Source organism: Pelobates fuscus, chromosome 6, assembly GCF_036172605.1.
Source record: "Pelobates fuscus isolate aPelFus1 chromosome 6, aPelFus1.pri, whole genome shotgun sequence".
Lineage (NCBI taxonomy): Eukaryota > Metazoa > Chordata > Amphibia > Anura > Pelobatidae > Pelobates > Pelobates fuscus.
In genome coordinates this window covers 139,827,848-139,849,406 of record NC_086322.1, presented here as the reverse complement: position 1 = coordinate 139,849,406, position 21,559 = coordinate 139,827,848, and positions in this window count along the sequence as shown.

Genomic DNA, 21,559 nt, shown 5'->3' with positions numbered 1-21,559 from the left:
GAAGGGAGGGGAGAGGGACACAAAGGGATATGGAGGGGAAAGGAACACTATGGGACATTGAAGAGGACCACTAATGGACAGGAAGGGGAGAGAACCATTAAGGGACAGGAAGGGGAAAAGAGAGAAACACGAAGGAACAGGAAGGGGAGAGGACCACAAAGGGACATGGAGGGGAGGGAAGATGAACACTAAGAGACATGGAGGGGAGAGTGGCACGCAGGGGGGCCTGGGTGGGGAGAAAGACACACAGAGGGACATGAGGGAGAAAGACACACAGATGGGTCTGGGGGTGAGACAGATGCACAGAGGGGCCGGGGATGAAAGAGACACAGAGGGGCTGGAGAAGAGGAAAAGGAGACACAGAGGGGCTGGGGAGAGATAGATGGGCTGGGAAGGAAAAATAAACACACAAATAGGCTAGGGGGAGTAAAACACACAAAGGGGAGTTTTTAAGACACACAATGGGGAAAAATAAGGGAATATATACATAAAGGGAGTAAGACATTTAAAAAAGGGGATAATAAACAAAAGGCGCACAGGTGAAGGTGCTTTTTTTTTGGGGGGGGGGGGGAGGAGAGAGAGAGGAGGGGAGGATGCGCCAAAATCATCTTCACCTGTGCAACCCAAAAGTCCTTGCACCGTCCCTGGATATACATCGTGATATTAAGGACAGGTTTCTATGATGCTGTATATTCTGAAGGAAAACTTTATCATTCTGCATTTCAATTGAGGTTTTGGTGGTTTTCAAAATGCACACTTTTATAAATTAAGTTGGTTACACCCCCTTGATTTTCATGCAGATGATCAGTCCTGTTACTTCCTGGTTTGGTTAGAACAGTGGAGCTAATCTCAAGAGGCAACAATTCCCAAATGCACCTGCCATGCAAAGACTTCTCATTGAGCTGCATTGAAAGTATGTGATTGGACAGCCACAGAATGTCTGAGGAGGGTTAGAAAGGGAGGTTTGGCAATGGCAGCAGGAAGCTGTTTTTAGATATATTCCCAATGAAACAAGGCATAGTTAAATGCATGCACATTTTCATTTGGGATATATCTACTAAACTGTGATTTTTATTTATTTTGTATTTGAGCAGATCTGAAGATAGATAGTTCATCGAAACATGTCATCACGTTGCGTCACATCTAACGTCACTGCCCCAGCTCCCAGAGGAAACCAGAGTTATGATTGGAGCGCTAAGTTGCAGCAAGCCGGCAACTGCATCAGGGAACTGGGAGATCTTTGAAGCGGGGATATCGTTCCTAAAGTGGAGGCTGTTTTAATATTTTTCATGATATATATATTTATATGAGCTGGAAAACAAAGATTTAATATTAAGCTGCTGCTGTTTTTCTACCTATTATCCTCACATGCTGGGAATGAGAGCATCTGTAGCCTGAGCAGTCTCTACCTGCCCCACACTTGTGAGTAGCTTTTCACCTAAACATTGATTTGTGATTTTGTAGTAGTATTACACTCTTTGTTTTGTCTTTTTCTGTTTTGTATATTTATGAAATGAATCTACTGTATACTGTGATGTTGATCACCCTTGCACATATTGCACTATTGTTGAAGCACTTTAGTGTATTTTGGGTTGAGGCACTTTGTTATATGCACTTTAATATATTTGTGTGCACTTTATTAAATATAGGTACACTTTAGTGAACTTTTATAATTAACACTTCTTTTAGGAAAGTTTTTATTAACTATCGAACAAATAACTATTATTAACTATTGTGTAAAAACACAACTCATCTTTTTTTTGGTTTATTGATTTTATGTGTATTTATTGGGCTACTGTACCTATATTAGATTATTATGTGTATGTAGTATTTTAGATAATTCTGTAGTGCCTTTACTCACTACTTTTGGTATTTATTTAGTATGTATGGCCTAAATTTCTCAAGAAACTAACACTGTAGACAAAAGGATGTAGATATCTACGCTACATCCCATTTTTAATAATTACTGATAGCATGGTTTTGAAAAGAAAAAAAATCCCATCGTCCTTGAATCAGAATAAATCTGATTTACGATTATTATAAAATGCCATGTTTGTCTTGCCTATAGATTTTCACATGAAGATATAGATAAAGGCATTTTTCTAATTTCAAGATGAAACACAATATTTGCATGCCCGATTTGGAGGTAATAACCAAAACTCTGGGAAGTTTAGATCATTCCCAGCAAGCTCGGGACTATCTGTCGCCTGGCAGTAAGAAGATGAATTGTGGCTGAACATGACTAGATTGGAATGCTTTGTTTATGGATTGGCCAACGGGAACCACTTGAGAGCAGATACACATTTCCTCGTGAGATGTAGGCACCGCCATGAATGAAATGGTTAAGGTGTATGCAAATAGCAATGTGTATGCTAATTCTGTCTTCCTGTGTCTTACAATTATCCACACACCTGCACATCTGCATCATTCTGAATATCACTGAAATATAAAAAACGTCAAGGTGAAGATTAATGTATAGGCTTTTAAAAAATTATTTTATGGACCTTACATTGTTTAAAGGTATTTTACTGGTTAGAAGTTAGGTGTTTTTTTCATAGGATTAACAGCAATAAGAATTTTTTTTTAAATAAAGTTTTTATTGGCATGCTTTTTTGCTCACCAATATAAGTCAACAAATGTTGAACTATTTTGAAAGAAGAAACAGAACCTATACAGAACATATAGCAGCTGCATATCAGATTGGTTGTAAACACAAGGGAAATTAAGTGGTGAAATTCTGGAGATTGCCCACTGCACAAAATGATGATCAATTTGACCTTTATTGGACATCATCAGTGAGGGGCTAGCTGACACCCCTGTAAAAACAGTGAGCATAGGGCTCATGTCCAGCTTACCCGTTACACTAATGGAGAATTCTTAATGTTACATGTGTGACATATATTGGTAAGTAATCATTGGGTGTTTAAGCTCCTCTTATGAGATTGGTCCAAGGAATGTTGTAGACTAAGCAATGAATGGTATAATAAGTACTAAACCTGTTGAGGTATTGCCATAAAAAGAATGCCCCTTTTCCCACTACTGTCAAAGTGTCAGATTTCTGTGATAATCAGATTTCTCAATCTAACCTTTATGTTCAAGGATGTTTAAGGATTAAAAAAAAAAAAAAAAAATCTTGCAGATTGAAGGAATCTTATTTTCTAGTAATATATGAATATTTTGTCTTGTTTTGTGAATGTAATCATTGGTAAAATTATTAGGAAAAAGGAATAATACATTTTGAGGAATAAAAAGTGTCAGAAACACCGATTATTTTGGCGCATTACAGAAAAGATCAAAAAATTGCCTCTATGTATAAAGGTGGACTGTTTTATAGCTAGGGAAATGGCACATTTGCACAAAACTGGCTCAAGCATGAAAGTACCCAAACAAGGAGCACAACCATAAATATATACAAAAATCTTTATTAGATGTTGTAACGGAGCTTTCTGTACCCCAGTTGGGTACCTCCGCCGACGGATGATCCTCGTGCTTCCAGAGGGCTCAAAGCACTCCACTAGACACCATAACCACTGCATACCCCACGAACCGCCGCAGCTTGGTTGGGATCTCGCCGTCCTCCTACCCACCCTGGAACTAAAACAAGGCTCCAGGTTCCAGTGGGTGAACCTCTCTTCCTCCAGAGAGCGAAGCAGGAACAGCTCTTAGAAGAGCTAGTGATTATTCAAGGGAGTATGATGAGCATAACAATCCCTTGTAGCAGTTTCCCCCAATAAGAGACAAGATTCTAGAACAGAAGGTTTATTGCCACAGCTTGGAATATATACAGTTTTTCAGGCCAGAGGCACACCATCCTGGACCTGATGGAAAACAGTGACACAAGGAACATAAACCAATGGGAACAATAATTTACATTGTAACACTCCCACATACAGTCAGCAATCCCTCCCCTCTACCTGCGATACAATTAACAAAGACAATGGACTAACTCAATTAACTTTAGCAGAAAAACATACATTTATTCAAAGTCCAGTGTAGTAAATAACTATATGAGATACCAAATCATAACAACCCACAAATAAATCTATATATGAAAGACAGATGCATATCAGACCTAGTGAGAAGAGGGAAGAAATAGGTCCCAGGCTCCCTTGATAGCATTCTTCTTGACGACATGTTGGGGGCTTGCTGACTGATTTTCTTCCCTCTTCTCACTAGGTCTGATATGCATCTGTCTTTACTACACTGATATCCAGCAATTTGTTTACAATACCTTTTACTTATATGCAATTCTAGAATTTCTGGTAATTTCTCTTTACCACATGTACGGGAATGTTTGTCTTTGTTTTAAATTATTGATATGTATGATGAGATATCCATTTGACGTGGACCCATCTAATAGAGATTTTTGTATATATTTATGGTTGTGCTCCTTGTTTGGGTAGCATTTGTAACTTTTTGGTCCTTTGGGAATGGGACCTTGTGTGAGTGAGCACCCAGTATCATTTGTTTAGCTCCTTCTTGAGACTGTCTTTATTAACATTTGGAGTGTGCCTACCTATTTTTTATTTTTATTATTAGGCATGAAAGTAAACAAGACAATTTGTATACATAAAGCATATTATATGCTCTCACTGAACCTTATTTTATTTATGCTTACTTTACTTTTCTCTGTAAGGTCGGGGTGTAGGGGGGGAGGGGCAAAAAGGTCAGATACACATTTTGGTATTTAGTACCTATTCATGCCTTACATGGAAAGAATGAGGAATTATTAATTTAAAAACAAAAAATCTATAACAGCTTCATGATACTGGAAAGCTGAGGCTGAACGTTTGGTTAATTGTTTATTTTCAGTGTTTTTTTAATGCTTCGTCTAGCTTCTAGTAATTTGGTCTTCTGCCTTTAACCTAAATTGAGTATTTGATGTAGCCCAGTCATACCAATCCTTTCAGCACATATATACCAAAGGTAGAACCGCTTGTTGGTGCTGCATCAAACATATTAATAGAGCTTGAATGTAACATTGATGACTTTGACCTTGAAAATCAAGAAATATTTTTGAAACTTAAAAAAAATAAATCACATTTCTTACCAACCTATTGTACTCTGACTCTGACCACACACGTGCACATACTAGCTTTTAAACATATTCCCCTTTATTTTAAAAGACCAAACGTTTGCTTTGGTTACTTAATTTCTGATTAGGCTCCTGGAGTCTCGATAATGTACTGATATCAGGATTACACACCAGAAAATCCATTATTGATATATTATGAATATGTAGCAAACCAGTAGATGGCAGGAATTTTCCAAAACCACTTTGGTTGTGGGCAGTCCAAAGGATTATATCTTTCAAGAAGTAGGTTTGTGGCAGAGTATTGCGCATGCATGCTTTCTAATGTGTAGGCAGCCAAGCCTCATCATGTTTCACAGCCTCATATTCTGTTTGTGACCTACTCTTTCCATACTATCTCCTGGTTGTTGCCTCTACTTAACACACTCAAATTGTTCACTATAATTGCCACTGTGCTGTACTGCAGCCAACGAATACAAGAGTACACTCACTGGTCTTTTAAATGCTGAAAAAATTCTTTATTAATCCATAAAACACATATATGGTTTGACGTTCAGTCCTAAGGTGGACTTCTTTCAAGATCGTGTTCGCAATGTCGTGGTAACTTCTATGGAATCACCACAATATTTGTGGTACCTAGCTAACTGCTCTCAGAGAGACTTCACCTTCCAGACCAGAACCAGCACAATGCTGATTGATTAAAACTGCAGTCCAGCTGGTTTCTGGTCACTGACCCTTTTGGATCATAGCGGATGATTTGGTTTTAAAAAGACTGTGTTTAAAACAGTATCCATTGCTAAGGGTATCTGTAGCAATGCAGTATGAATTCGGAAACACAATGCCTGCCTGTTCTTATTTGCATGCTGAGATGGGAACACTGTGATAGTTGTGGAAACATGATCCCTCAAGTTTCTTTTCCCAAAAAGGACCATTCAAAGTCCAACATGAGATATGCAGGTTATCTAAAAAAAAATATTATTTGGTCTGGGCAATACGTTGTCTTTTGAGTTTAGCTTCACTGAGCCAAAAAAGAAAACAGGAGGCAACAGGGCTGGTTGTCTAATTGACAAGGTTAATTTATTAAAGTGCAATTTTCTATTGAAAAATGAAAATAAAAAAACCAAAGTCTTCACACAAGATCATGTGCTTTAGGTGTTTGGAGTGTTCCTTTAAGAACGAGTCCATGGGGCCTGGAGTTCCCTGGTGCAGTCTTACCTATATGGTGACAGAATAAAGGGACACAAATGATTCTCAATCCATCTATTTCGTTCATAGAATCATGGGACTTGTAGTTCAGCAACATCTGGAGGGCCGGAGTTTGGGGAAGCCTGTAACTAGGATCTAGCTTTAAAATATATAATTAAGACAGAGGTGGGCATAATGGGCCACTTTAATATGTGAGCAGTAAGCAATGATGAATCCCTAAACCCCACAACATGTTCATAGAGCCACAATTAATGGGCAGATCTCCATCAGTGTCAATATGGCACTGTGCATTAAAATTATTCTGGCAATATGTTTATGCATAATATAGCTATTTGCCAGCATTTACCCCTCTTCGTGGATACCTGATTACTGATTTTTTTTATGAAAAATTGATCAATTGTATTTCCTATATAAAAATACTATTTCTGTCTCTCTCTTTTTTTCAAATACGGCTTCAAAACAAAGAAATGCGAAGAAATGAACCTGAAGGGTTAAATGTGTGCTACAGCAAACAAACATAATCAGGGGATGCTCACTAAAATGTCATGCAAAGTAAACAAACCATCATCTGTGCAACCTATGCAGGGAGAAAATAAAATATCAGAGGAGTTAAGGTTGTTTTCAATCCTAATATTTGCGCTGCAATCATTTCAACTGTCAGTACACATAGGTATATCCAGTAGGTGGCACCATAAGACCTCATTTGGACAAAGCAAACACGTTGTTGAATCTATGCAGAGTTCCATCCCCAGATTAAAGTCCTCACAGAAGATTCTTTTCCTCAGTAACACAAACAGAAGGGAATTGGGACCTCGACTCACTTCACAACCAAAGTCAAGAAATAACAGTGGAAGCGATATTCTGCTATGAAGTGATCTCATGTGGAATGCTGCAGTTGTCTCTTTAGTAAATAGGTGTACAATACTGATTGCAGGATTTTCACTGGAGACCACCGTGCTAGCTGCCGTATATGACTTTATTAAAACAAGGATAATTCCCAAAGAGGCAATGCTTTTCCCCTTTTAATCTAGTTCATACACCTTTTTTCTTTTTTCCCTGACTGCAGTGTTTTGCCCGTCTCTGGTTGTGAAAAGAATTAAACAATGCACATTTATTGGCCTAGATTTGTAGGATAATATACGTAAAGCTGAAAGACTCACTTTGATTACTCTGTCCGTGCTCTGATTAAGATGTTGGCAGTTTCCATAGAAATAAGATATAAATGTTCTGGCTGAAATTGCAGTGGCCAGACACAGGATTTATACTGTGCGATGTATGGCCCCTAATCTCAAGGCAGCACAGGGACATACATGTCCTGGCCTGACCGAGATTAATGGGAGTTACACTCCTGGGCAGCAGCTCAAATTTACAGAGGCTGCAATTAACCCAGCACACTTTTTAAAACGTACATGCTGGGAGAGGGTCTGGTGACACAGAGGGAATGTATTAAATTAACACTATAGTTTCAGGAATACACACATATATTACTGGCACTATAGTCCTATAGTGGCTGTTTAGGTGACCTGCCCCCCTGCGATCTCAGCAAAAAGATAATTTTACTCATCTTTTATCCCACGCTGTGCTGGTCTTGCGGCGGCTGTCCCCACCTCCATGGCTGAGATCATCCTTCTAGTGACCATCTGAGTAATTGCCACTGGAGGTGTTCCTAGGAAGCAATGGAAACACTGCCTTGTCTCTGAAAAGGCAGAGTTTACTTTGAAAAGCCTGCAGGGACAGGCAGTAGACACCAGAACAACTTCATTAAGCTTTAGTGGTACTAGTGACTATAGTGTCCCTTTAAGCACATCATATAGCAGACCTGTGTGCACAAATACATAACAAAATAAAGGTTGTGAAATTATTTTTCCAAGTTCATTGGAGACGTCATGGTTTCAGGATATGTTCCCATCAAGCTCACATCAATAGACTTGCTAATGCCATGCAAACTGAACTTAGGTCATTCAGCCCATGGGCAGAGCTCTCTATCAGTGAGTTGTGAATATGCAGCCCTGAGTGGTGCAAGGTAGTGTAATAAATGAATGGAAATATAATATTCAATTACCTGGCAAAGATGTATCTTTTATAATGAAATCTAGTCCTATGAAGGATATAAAAAAAAAATTAGCTGTAAAGGGTGCATTTATGCATTAGATCCAGTGTAGACATCATTAATCCTAAATAGTTCACAGGGTAAAGTCCAGAACAAGTTGAATCTTGAAAATGACAGTAAGAGAGAGAGATGGCACAAAAGGTGAATGGGTGAAAAGTCAGACAGTACACAGCAGAAGACACATGGAAGAATGAATGAAGTGATGCTTTGTTTCCACCTGAAATGATGAAACTGTTATTATTGGCAACTGAAATTCACTTCCCTATAGATACAGGCAAGAGAGACCATTTTCTCACACCAAGTGGCATCATACCATCTGTAATTTTCTGATTAGATACACACCCTTATAATTCTATTGTTCACTTATCCCCAGCATAGACTCACTATCTGCCTGTGATTCAGCATGCTCCCAGTATTATCCTTTGTTTGACACTGCACATGGTGACCTATAAACTACCTTTATATTTTTACCACCTGTTAAACCTCTTAGAGGTAACGACCACTGGTCTGTCTGTGGATGTACTTTTCAATCTTTCACCAGAAAATCTGATTTTGTCTCAAAGCACATGCTCGTTTTGTCTCCTTCAAAAAAAGACAAAGAAGAGATTCCCAGTCACAACATTTGTCAACGAGGAAAATATCCCTATGGTCCCCAATAAATCTGTCTCAGTGCGATCAAATACTAAAGGTACTCCCCCTAGATTAAGTGTGAACAAAAAATATCTGCCATAGAAAGAAATAAATTTAGAGGAAATTTAGAGGAAAACCTTCACGTACACCTATATCCATATGTTTTGTTCATGCTCCAGAAACATCTGGGGCTACTTCTGGGGAAAAAATATTATAGATCAGTGAATTCCCAATTGCTAAACAATCTCAGACAATTACTGATATCATTTTTTAATGTCTGACCTGAAGTTTTATGTTTGTAGAATAAATAGTTAGCAACATACATAGAGTTAGTGACGAGTAGTCTAATTAAAGTGAGTTAAACAGTTTTAGTGCTACGATGGTTAGAAAAGCAATGCTTCGTTCGTGACTTTCCACACTCAAAGAATATTAGTTAAAAAAATTGAGTAATTATTTATTAAGATTTCTCCATGAAAAGGCTAAGAAGACTAGACAATAAATAGATATGATCAGCACCCCCTCTGTGAAAATGTACCAAACTATTATAAGCAGAAACACATATATAACACAATATCATTATTTATAGAATTCATATTCATTTTTTGGCTACTGTACTTAAAGTCATATATACAGATCTATTAAAGGGACACAACAGTCACCCTGTAAAACATTGCAGTTGCACTTTTGCTGCACGGACAGAGGAAAACTCAAGGCTAGTCACATTAGGTGAACGCTCATAGGAAAGCATTGGATTATTAAGGATTATATGCGCACTCAGCACCTGCTGTGTGTGCACATCAGGCCCTTAATAATCCACTAGGAGGAGCCTTGGATTGGAACACACCGGTCTAAAGGGTAAAGGGCGGGGGTACCTAAATATATCTAGAGGCAGGGGCACTACAACTTAAGGAATACAAGTTTATATTCCTTATGCTATAGTGTTCCTTTAAATATGCTGTGTGACTGTTTATGATACCAGAAAACAGCTAAGGCAGAGTTTTTGGCTCTGTGCATCATTTCTTATCTGTATTTAAAATTAGTTTTAAATCCTCAGCAATTCTCATATGTAAATAACCCTGTAAGTTATTAATTTTAAAAATTGTCCTGTCTGAGAATGCAAATATGGAGGATGGTTGGGGCTCTGTGATAATATTTCATTAAAATTCTCAACAGAACCTTGATTAAGGTTCAAAACTCAATTTTTCTTCTAGCCTCTTTTTATGTGTAGCATTCTGGCTCAGTTTGTAGCCAGAAAGAGAACACAGAACAGACAGTCCTAAAACCGCTTGGTGACTGTCTGACATGATTATATGACTTCACTATTCCACAAGATCTATTTCCATAGCTAGCTTTTACTTCTTGTGAATATGGTTGTCATTGTGGTTTTTGTTGCCATTGTGCCAGCAGAGAAATGGCTATTTAGTTTCATATTGTTGAGATCTGATCAATGTGAACTGGCTCGCCCAATACATGGCTATCAGATGCTTCGATTATATTATATTTGTCTAAATAAATACCTTCCAAAATAAACTTTGTAGCGTTGCTTCTTACATAGCTCTTGTTTATTAGCGCTCTGTCTAGCCATGATGCACATAGGGTTGCATACCTCATAAGTGTCCAAGTATTTTACCTATTTTTGTCCCATACCACATTTTTAGCTCCATAGCAATAGAACTCACAGAAATGCATCTTTAACCCCTTAAGGACCAAACTTCTGTAATAAAAGGGAATCATGACATGTCATACATGTCATGTGTCCTTAAGGGGTTAAACTACAATAAATATGTTTAGAAATCAGTTGGTGCAAATAAGATACATTGTTCCTGTTCTAAATTATGTTTTAGTTGCACAAAATTGTTATTAGTAAGTCAGCTAAAATTTCTCAGAACCGCTGTGCCTCTGGCCACACCCTTACACCTAAAATTAAAGGATTACTTTAAGCCTTGCCCACAATTCACCTTTTTAGGCTTGCAATGTCCTAGTTTACACGTCGGCAAGCCCTGCTCAGGTCTCAAAATAGTTTTTGCTCACTTGTGCCATTACAGTGTTTGAAACTATCCCATTACACGTCAGACTGATCCCACAGGTCTAAAACCTAAATTCGCCAACAAGTTCTGAGTGAGATACGGGCACCTCAGATGATCATTTTGGCCTGATTTGGACCTCGTCAGTGAGGTGTAGTTCATACCGCTCTAGGCACAATGAACATGGAGTCCAGGCTGGATTACCCTTTTAACTTGGGAAAAGCCAAGTTAATGCATTGCAACAAAACAGAGAACATGAGAACTCTGAGAATGTACAAAAGCTTAGAAAAACTCTCTAACTTGCCTTTTTGCTTTTTCGTGAGGTCTCAAAATAGCTTTTGCTCACTTGTGCTATTATGGAGAGAACCGGTTCCATTGAACATCAGACTGACCCCACCAATTAGAGTAGTCCAGAATCGAAATGCCGTCACTGTGACTATAGGGATAATGATTTTTGGTTTGTTTTTACTACTTTTCACATGGTCTTGCTTTGTGCAGAGAGAATTTTGTATGGAAACTCAAGAGGGAACAAAACTTGTGTGGACTAGCTGACATTGAAATTACACAAAATGTGAGGTCTACCTTTTGGGTAGTCAAAAAAGGAAAAGGAAACTGCAGTTCCATACACACTCCCCTTATTTCAGTGGCTCAAATGTAACTGGACAAATTAACACAATCATAAATAAAATGTTAATTTTGAATACTTTGTTGAGAATTTTTTGCAGATGATGACTGCTTGAAGTCTGAAATACATGGACATCACCATACGCTGGGGTTTCTCCTTTGTGATGCTTTGCCAAGCCTTTACTGAAGCTGTCTTCAGACAGTTCCTTTGACAACATGTTGTGGGTTCATAGCAACAGGTTCCAAATGCAAATGCCACACCTGGTATCTACGCCAGACCTTTTAACTGCTTAATTGATTAAGAAATAAAGAAGACAAAGCCCACACCTGTCCATGAAACAGCTTTAGAGTCAATTTTCCAATTACCTTCGGTCTCTTGAAAAAGAAGGGGCTGCATATTAAAGAGCTGTAATTCCTAAACCCTTCCTACAATTTGGATGTGAATACCCTCGCCTTAAAACTGAGAGACTGCACTTTAAGCCCATATTCATTATCTAATTTGAACTTGAATTTGTTTTGGTAAACAGCTGAAATAACAAAACTTGTGTCATTGTCCAAATATTTCTGGATGTTACTATATATAATTTACAAAATGAATAATAGCAGATTAACGTTCGTGCAGCTGGGTATTCAAACCACCATGGCTCCTTTAGTGGTATATATACAAATCTCAATAAATAAAGCAGTGGAACAAGCTCATTCAAAATGAAGTGCACTAAAGTGCTAAATTTAATGAAGGACATAAACAGAAATCCAGAGATTTCAGCACGTTGAAAAAAGTTTTGTAAACCTAAAGTCTGGGTTACAGCCCTAGAGGACAGTCCCAAGAAAGTGTACAGTGAGCTCACCATTTGATGTATTTGCGCCAAGCTTAGGGCACTGTCTGAATTGTAGGCCCTTAGTTTGACAGCCTTTGAAAGTGGCCCGCCCTTTTACCTTGCTCTCCGACGTCCTGCTTCACTGGACGCTGCTGTTAGAGGGTATGGATTTGCTTGAGAGGTGAATTTGAGAGATTAGCATAGAGTTTGTGTTGTCTTATAGCTGCATCTTGTGATTTTCCCTTTCTCCACCAGATAAATTACAGTGACCAATGACCCCATCTAACAATCAGAAGGGTTTTACCCTCTCTTAATCCTCACCCAACATGCCATGTGTCAGGGTATTTCTTCTAACTGTTGGACAGTCAGTGGCTGCTCTCTTTCTTAGTTCTTCTTTTGCTTGCAAATTACTTACAATCAAAAACTATTTATATATTATATTCTTGGCAACATCTTAAAAGTCATACTTGTCACCTCTTGTAACACTATGTTAATCTGTTATATTTTAAAATGTACCATCAATTGCATTAATGTTTTTGAGTTCCATTAACATGCTTTCAAAGTAACATGTCTAATGTGTTGCAATGTGATACCTACTCAACCATACCAAAAAAAATACAAATGTGTATATTTCATAGATCAAAGCTTTAATCCCTAAAAAAAAACATTTTGATGTGGCGACTGAATAGCAAGCACTGGACAGTTGTCCCAAGATTAACCCTTGCACCAAGGGTTTTTGTTTGTCCGCATAGTGTACAAAACAATAGCCTGGAAGAAATTTGGATAAATCGAAACATTACATGCATGAAATATGGTTCATGTGAACCAATTTTTTTTTTCTTTTTTGCCATGCACAAGCCTATTACAAGTCATAAAACATCTTTCATAGAGAACATTAGAAGCCAAGTGTTAAGACAGGTGCTGCCATTCACTGATTCACTAAGTTCCTTTTTAAGGGTTGAACGCAATGTCTGTGCAAATGGACACTGCCAAAACAAGTGCAAGGTGATCTCTACTCCCACAATGCTTTGTAGACAATGCCTGTATCTGCACAGCTCACATCAGTGTCTTTAGAGCAGGGGTCTAAAGAGCCCCAGATGTTGTAGAACAACTCCCATGATGCTTTGCGTGCCTTTGGAAATGGCAAAGCATCAGGGAAGCTGTAGTTTTAAAACATCTGGTGATCTATTTTTTTGGGCACCCCTGCTTTAGAGGGTGGCCTTCCTGAATGACCATGCACGTTAAGTCCTTATGTCTATTGGTCAACCTGCTTGATACCACGTTTCTCCATAATCTTTATTTGACGCAGCAGAGACAACGGATATAATCGCCGGAACACCTTTAGTTCTTTGGAGACACAAAAGTCAACTTTCTCAATGATCTCAATTAGAGTGTGCATTAGCGAACCTTTATAGTGTCCTGGTGGAGTGATAATGGCAATTCATTAATTTGTTATTTTTTTTTTGTATACGTTTAATTCGCAAATGTTAAATGAAAATTGGTATTCTGTATCAGCAGAAGCGACGGGGATATCATGCAAATGTTAAACACAGGGTCGGACCAAGGAAATGTATTAACATCTTTTATTTGCAAACATCTTATGGCTATTAGTATTGACAATGCTTAATGGCTGAGTTTTAACAACAAGCATGGAAATTATCCATATAACTCTTATTTACCATTTCCTTCCAGGTCCTACAATTCTACATTGAGTACTACACACCTACCATCTTCTGTCATAGCCAGACCAGTGAAGGTTGTCACTGCCGTGATAGTCCCTCCTTCCTAAGGTAACGTGCACAGTGAGCACTTATTTAGTCACTTGTGTCGCACTTAGCGTAACATTCAGGGCATTTCAAGACCATGCACAAGTGTTAAAACCGTGCTTGTGCATAGGCAGCCATAATTAACAGCCATGCATACTATCATCCATCAAACATGTGCACTGGGATGATGTGCCCCATTTGCTGATTGCATCATGGACATACACTGCCCTGGTCATGTCCCCAGTCACCAGATATCAGATATGCTAAAGTTGGCAGGTTAGAAAAATTCTCTTTCGATGAGCTAATCACAGGAAATGTCTACCCTAATTAAAACCATTTGTAATATGGAATTAGTGCTGAGAGAGGCTTATATTTGAAGCAAAAGCCATGAAACAAACCTGTACATCAGCACTGCATATTGTGTCTAGCTCAGTGGATTTATGTACATGCAAGATCGTCAATCTAATTCTAAAGTGTCAGGCAATGACACCCATGCTCACGCAAGGACACTCCAATATCTCTGCTCTGACGATAAGAAATGAGATCTGACTGAGAAATCAAGAGGTGGTAATATTTCAACTTATCTCATTAGCTTCTCTAGCTGTTCTTCATAATTTGACCCTTAAGATGGCGCTGTTTACAAAGCACATAAGTATGTGGCAAATTAATTTGGTGTTAAACATAATAATGTATTACAGCTGTTCCTATTAACTCTTGTACAGTATGGAGCTAGCCTCTCACATAAGCTGTGAATTAACTGGCAAAAAAAATGTGCCTATTTTACAACTGCAGAGAAAATAATAAAATGCATTATTTATACAACATTCAATAATGCAGGGTGGGTTTCTGTTTTAATCTTTGAGGAATTGCAAAGTTCATAAAATAATATTTCCTTTAATACAAACTTAAAGCTGAAGTAACACTTTATATACCTTACACTTAGATTTTGGAAAACCCTGCCCACCTGGTCTGGTTATAGGTAACCAGGACCTAACAGGAGTGTTGATAGGTTCCAAAAATACTTGGACTTAAGCCCAAAGCAAAACTCAATGACCACTCCCAAAAGGCCCCAGCCATAGTTATTTCCCAAGTGCATCCCCTCAGACTCTCCCCGCCCCATACAAACACACAGACATGCACTGAGACATGTACATACACAGCTACACATGCACACACACAATACACACACTCGCACTTTATTTTTATAAATCGTATTTAAAAGTCCAAGTACTTTTTTTTTATTGGTTTGGAAGAAGGCAGGGATGGGGCACCTGATAATTCTTTGCTTTCAGACACTCGTGATGTAAGTCTGGTCCTGTTTGAAAAGCATTATTTGTTAAATTGACACTATAGGCAACCAGACCACTTCAGCTCCAGCTCATGGACTAAGACTGCCTCTAGTGGATTTACATGTAGGCAAAGAATTCCAAAGAACCCCATGACACCCACACCCTCGAAAAATAAACAAATAAAGTTAGTTTGTTGAATTTATTAACTGGTTGCTGCATACATACAAACATCTAAAAATACATATATTGCTATTTGATAACTGCATATGTATGTGAATATTTCTGCTTGTCATATATTGTGTTTATATCTGTGAGTATAGTGAGTGTATGCAGCTGGGTAAATGCATGCACGGTCAAAGATAATCTAAGAAGTTGTTAGTGTAAAGATGAGATTAAGGTTATGGAGTTAGTTTATTGAAAGGGGGTTATATTTAGTATTGGGGTACATCGGGTGTTTCATTTTTAAGAAGAGGTAAACCTAGGATTAAAGGAACAGTATGGTGTCAGGAATACAAAAATGTATTCCTGACACTATAGTGCATGAATCAATGTTTAGGTTTCTGGCCCCCTTCTGTGTGGCAATAAAAAAAGGGTTAAAGGGACTCTCCAGTGCCAGGAAAACAAACTGTTTTCCTGGCACTGCCGGTCCCTTCTCCCTCCCACCTCCCATCCCAGATTGCTCCCCTTCAGTGACTTACCTGCATCCAGTGCCGATGTCCCTCGGCGCTGATTCAGGGTCTGCCCACGCTCCTCCACCGCCGACGTCATCCGGCGGGGGAGACCTATTGCGCATGCGTGGCTGGTGGCGGGGGAGACCTAATGCGCATGCGTGGCAATGCTGCGCATGCGCATTAGACCTCCCCATAGGAAAGCATTGAAATTGCTTTCAATGCTTTCCTACGGGGATTTCAGCTACGCTGGAGGTCCTCACACAGCGTGAGGACGTCCAGCGACGCTATAGCACACAAAATGTGTACTATAAACCCAGAAGTGCCCTCTAGTGGCTGTCTAGTAGACAGCCACCAGAGGAGGAGTTAACCCTGCAAGGTAATTATTGCAGTTTATGAAAACTGCAATAATTACACTTGCAGGGTTAGGAGTAGTGGGAGTTGGCACCCAAACCACTCCAATGGGCAGAAGTGGTCTGGGTGCCTGGAGTGTCCCTTTTAGACATATATTTTCTCCCACGCTGCAGAGGTCTCACTGTGGCTGGCCCCACCTCCATGGCTGCAATCAACAAGACCATATGAAAGCATTGGGAGACTATTGTGTGGCAAAATGTTGCCAATCAACATCTCCCCATTGAGATGCACTGACTCAATCCATCTTTAGGGGAACGTTCAGTGCTGCAGAGGTACTGAGAGACTGCCATTTGAGAGAGGTGTTACTAGGCACCAAACACTCTTCTTTCTGAAAAGTTAGTGTTACCAGTGCTAAGACTGCAGGGAAGCACTACATTAAGCTTTTGTGGTTCTTGTAACTATGGTGTCCCTTTAGGTTTGAAGTGTTATTTGCAAGGTACTCACCCTCCAATGTCTTCTGTAGTCTTGCCAGCTTCCTATAAATGACAGTAGAGTTATAGTAGATGTTACACAGTGCGCATCACTCACTGCTATCCCTGCTCCTCCTGCAATGTATGTGGTTTAAATGTTGCAATCTTAATGATACATAATATAAATAAACACAAACAACTTATTTTATCAAATTGTTTATTTAATAACTTCAATAATACACTTTGGAGAATGGCCGTGAACCTTTATTACGGATTTCACAATTCCAATTAAACATCAACAACCATAACAATAATAATAATAATAATAATAAAACCATGACTCTAAACCAACCAACATATTAACCATAACCACTTTCCAAGGCTCTGCCCTCCACCCCCAAAGCCAGGAGCCACAAGTATATCTTAAACCAAATGCACTAAATCCACCCTCCTATAATGACCATGAGGGCGACTAATATCCCATAATAAGGTTACGACATAGGTTCCTAATTGAAAGGAGGGTAGATGAGAGCAGCAGCTCAAATATTTAAAATAGCCAACCTTCATATTTGTTCTGCACACGCTGAGGTAAATAATTTTGGCTCCTTTAAATTTATACTCCCGAATTTCCCTCCACTGTGAACTACCAATCAGGGTGCTTGCCCTGGCCGCGAGCTTCCCGCTTTACTGGTAGCGCAAGCTGCCCTGTACCTAAACCCTAGCGTGCGCTGCCCTTACCGAGAACTATACTTACCAACGAACTCCACTCCATCAGACCTCATAAGGCTGCTCCTTATTCAGTCCGTGTGCCCGACACTTCCTGTGTGAGAGGATGTTGGTGGGTAGATGAGCTATAATCCCTTCCTGTCCAGCTTCAGACAGAGGCACTGAAGGAGCTGGGACAGCACTAAGCTTTACACCCTCTAAAATAGCTCTGCATCTCTGCTATCACTGCTATCTTATGACTGGACTACAGAGGACTCGTTCACCGTACCTTTCTCTTCCCATCTAGCCACTTGAGTTCCAGAAAGACATATTATAAGTGTTGAAAACAGGGACCGTCAACAAGATAGGTGCTGAAGACAAATGCATCTGGCTAATGAAAAATCCAGCCCTGTTTGTGTAGACTGAGGGGGAAGAACTGTCTGCATTACACTCGCTCTAAAGAAGTGGATTGGTTAATTAAGAAATGCCGAAATTACATATTTGGTGTGAAAGCATAAGGCTATTTATTAGCTTTTATCCATTGCCTTAAAGAAAAGTTGTGCTTTGACAACTGAACCTAAACAAAGACGCAAAGATAGAAAGCTGAGAAAAAAGTGGGAGCAGCTGTGATTACGCTTTGCACACATTGTACCAAGCTTGGCAAATATAAATAACAAATATTGGATGGTTTATTTTGGGAAAAACATGGTTTTGCCCTTGCAATTACAGATTTACAAAAGGATACTTATTAGCTGAGCAGCATAACACAAGCAATAGGGCTTGCTGTGATTTTAACTATTATAATTATTGATATAGCACCAACATATTCTGCAGAGTTATTTTAGTTTTACAGAGTGGATATTAAACAGCAAGTAACCAACAACCAAAATACTGTGAACAGACACAAAAGGTATAGCGTACCATGCTTGTGGGGTTTGGAAACCTATTGCTTTATTGTTCTTATTTTAAGTATTTACTAGATACGTGTATTTGGTTTCAAACAAACCACGATTTGTATGAATGTTGGGCATGTGGCGAAACGTTCAAATTCTTCAACTTCGAATTCTCATAGGATCGAATCATGAAACAAACAACACAGACGATAGACAAACAGTATTGTTTGTTTCATTACTCAGCGATACTCAAAGATGGATGGCTAAAGGATGGCCATTAAATCAAACAAATACATCAACCTAAAATCAGCCCTGCAGAATGCTTCAAAAATAACCGAATGCCCAAATGTAACAGAATGCTTAAACTTAGAATGTAGACCGAAAATGAATGGTATAGTAAAAAAGTATAGAATTTGGTTGACCAATTTACAACTGGAATTAGCTACAGTAAAAAGGCGTTAAAATTAGCCTATCACTGTACTGCAAATAAATAATTATATATTTGTTATTTATATATTTGTTATTTATTTATATTTAAAAATATATATTTCTTTGTGCTACTTAGTTTATACTCAGAGCAGGGGATTCTTTTCACTAGGAAATCTATCTATCTATCTATCTATCTATCTATCTAGTGTTTATCTATCTATCTGTTTATTTCTATCTATCTATCTAGTGTTTATCTATCGATCGATCTATCTATCCATCGATCTATCCATATATCTAGTGTCTATCTATCTATCTAGTGTTTATCTATCTATCTATCTAGTGTTTATCTATCTATCTATCTATCTGTCTGTCTGTCTATCGATCTATGTATCTATCTATCTATCTATCTATCTGTCTGTCTATCAATCTATGTATCTATCTATCTATCTATCTATCTATCTATATGTCTATCTATCAATCTATGTATATATATATATGTATCTATGTATCTATCTATTTGCATATCTTTTACATCGATAGTCACTGCATGAAGGATCCTCATGTTTTTCTTATAAAGTGAATCTCATATACGTCAATGGGGCTGGAAAACATAGCATATGACATATTGCATATGGCAAAAATAACAAGCAGGTGCAAGATATTACCACACAAGAAGTGTCTATTGTTTATGCAAAAAGTGCCAAGCTGTGATCATGAATCTTTCTCTGATTTCTGCAAACAATAAAATATGGTTGCAAAGAAATGAACTCGGTTGAAGTGTGTTTTTTTTTGTTTTTAGTAAAAAAAGAAAAAGGCACATTTCAAAAAACCTTTTTGCCAACGCAACAATTCTAGCTGTAATTTCACATTTTTCATGAATAAAAACCTTGATATCAATATATATATATTGCTTAGTCATAATACTGATTAAAAATAAAAAGAGCGCACAGAGACAGAGAAGGGCATATGTATATATGGTTACTGGGGGGGAAGGGGGGATGCATTTTTCATTAATAATCAATAATTTGTAAACAAGAACACAGACAGCATTTCCAAATATTCATTATGTGTTAACTGTTAATAATCATAAAGCTCCTGCTGTTATCAAACATTAGGCTGTCATTGGATAATTATTTGCAGCTCCCAGATTAAGCGAGGTCAGCTCTGGTGGCCATATCAAGTGCCCAGTGATGAGTATATCTTCTTCTAAAATGTTTCCTGGCCACAGCAATGGCATATATTCAAAATGAATAAATCCTGACTTTTCAACCACTACACAGATTTTATTAAGGGGTGAAGTAGGGTGATACTGCACAGTCCAGAGGCCAGTAGTCTCCCTCCCCTAATTACAACAAATAGACCTGAATTATTTGAGTCACCAATATATTATTGGACTATAACTGTCATAAACCTCTACCAGCCTTGTCGAGGGCCAATATTATAATGCTTAAGTCTAGGCCCTTCTCGTTCTTCACATAATGCCCAGGGTGAGATTTCCCCCTAGGCAGAGTAGGTGTCTGTCTACAGAGGCATGCCAGATAGGGGTACCACATGTGCCTATTCTGTTAGATAAGTAGGTACTTTCCTTTCTTCCCAGCTGCAGGACTTTGGGATCGCAGTGTTCAGTCTGAGGAAACCTGGGCTTTCCTTGGCTCTTCCATCTTAGACTAAACATAGTTACGGTACCTAACACACTACTGCACATTTCACTACCCAAACCCACGCTTTTACACAGACTATTTCACACACTATTACACAGACTATTACCAACTCTCACACTGTTACAAACATATTACTACACACACTGACATATACACAGACACACACATACATCACACATACACATTTTTTTTGTAAATTATATTTTTATTAAGATGCACACGTAGAACATACAAAGGAATAACCATCTTACATAAATGATGAACAAGTCTATCAAGTTAAAATAATTATAAGGGTATCAGTAACGAAAGAGAGTGAGAAGGAGACATGTGGCATATAATATACATTTCCAATGAAGACAATATATTAATACAGATCATAAAATATCGGACTTATTAACAGAGGTATAGCTAAATATCAAGAGTATCATTTATGCCTACTGAGGAAGATGTTTACTTTTATGATCAGTTGCCCGAGTGTATTAAACATTGTTTATCATTTTAAATAATCAAGTTTTTTGTTGTTGTTATTTTTTGTATTTAGAAGAGGAGGAATTGGACGTGCTTGAGAATTCTCAGCCTACAGGGGCTCATGATATAAATCCAACCCGGATCCCTTCTATTCACAACTCTGCCACCTTAAGTGATTGTTAGATTTTATGTTGTGATATACAAATATCTTCTTGGCATCTTCTTTATTTATTAAAAACTAACATAGTAACATAAACATGTCAATGCTACTTCATATAATCATATTATAGCACGCTTTAAAAGATGCTACTGTTATTTATCATATCAGGAAAAGGCCAATTTTATTTAACCTTGTTTCACTTTACCATTGCAAGGCTAGTTTCTGGTTTGGAAGCAAGTGTACAAAAATGTA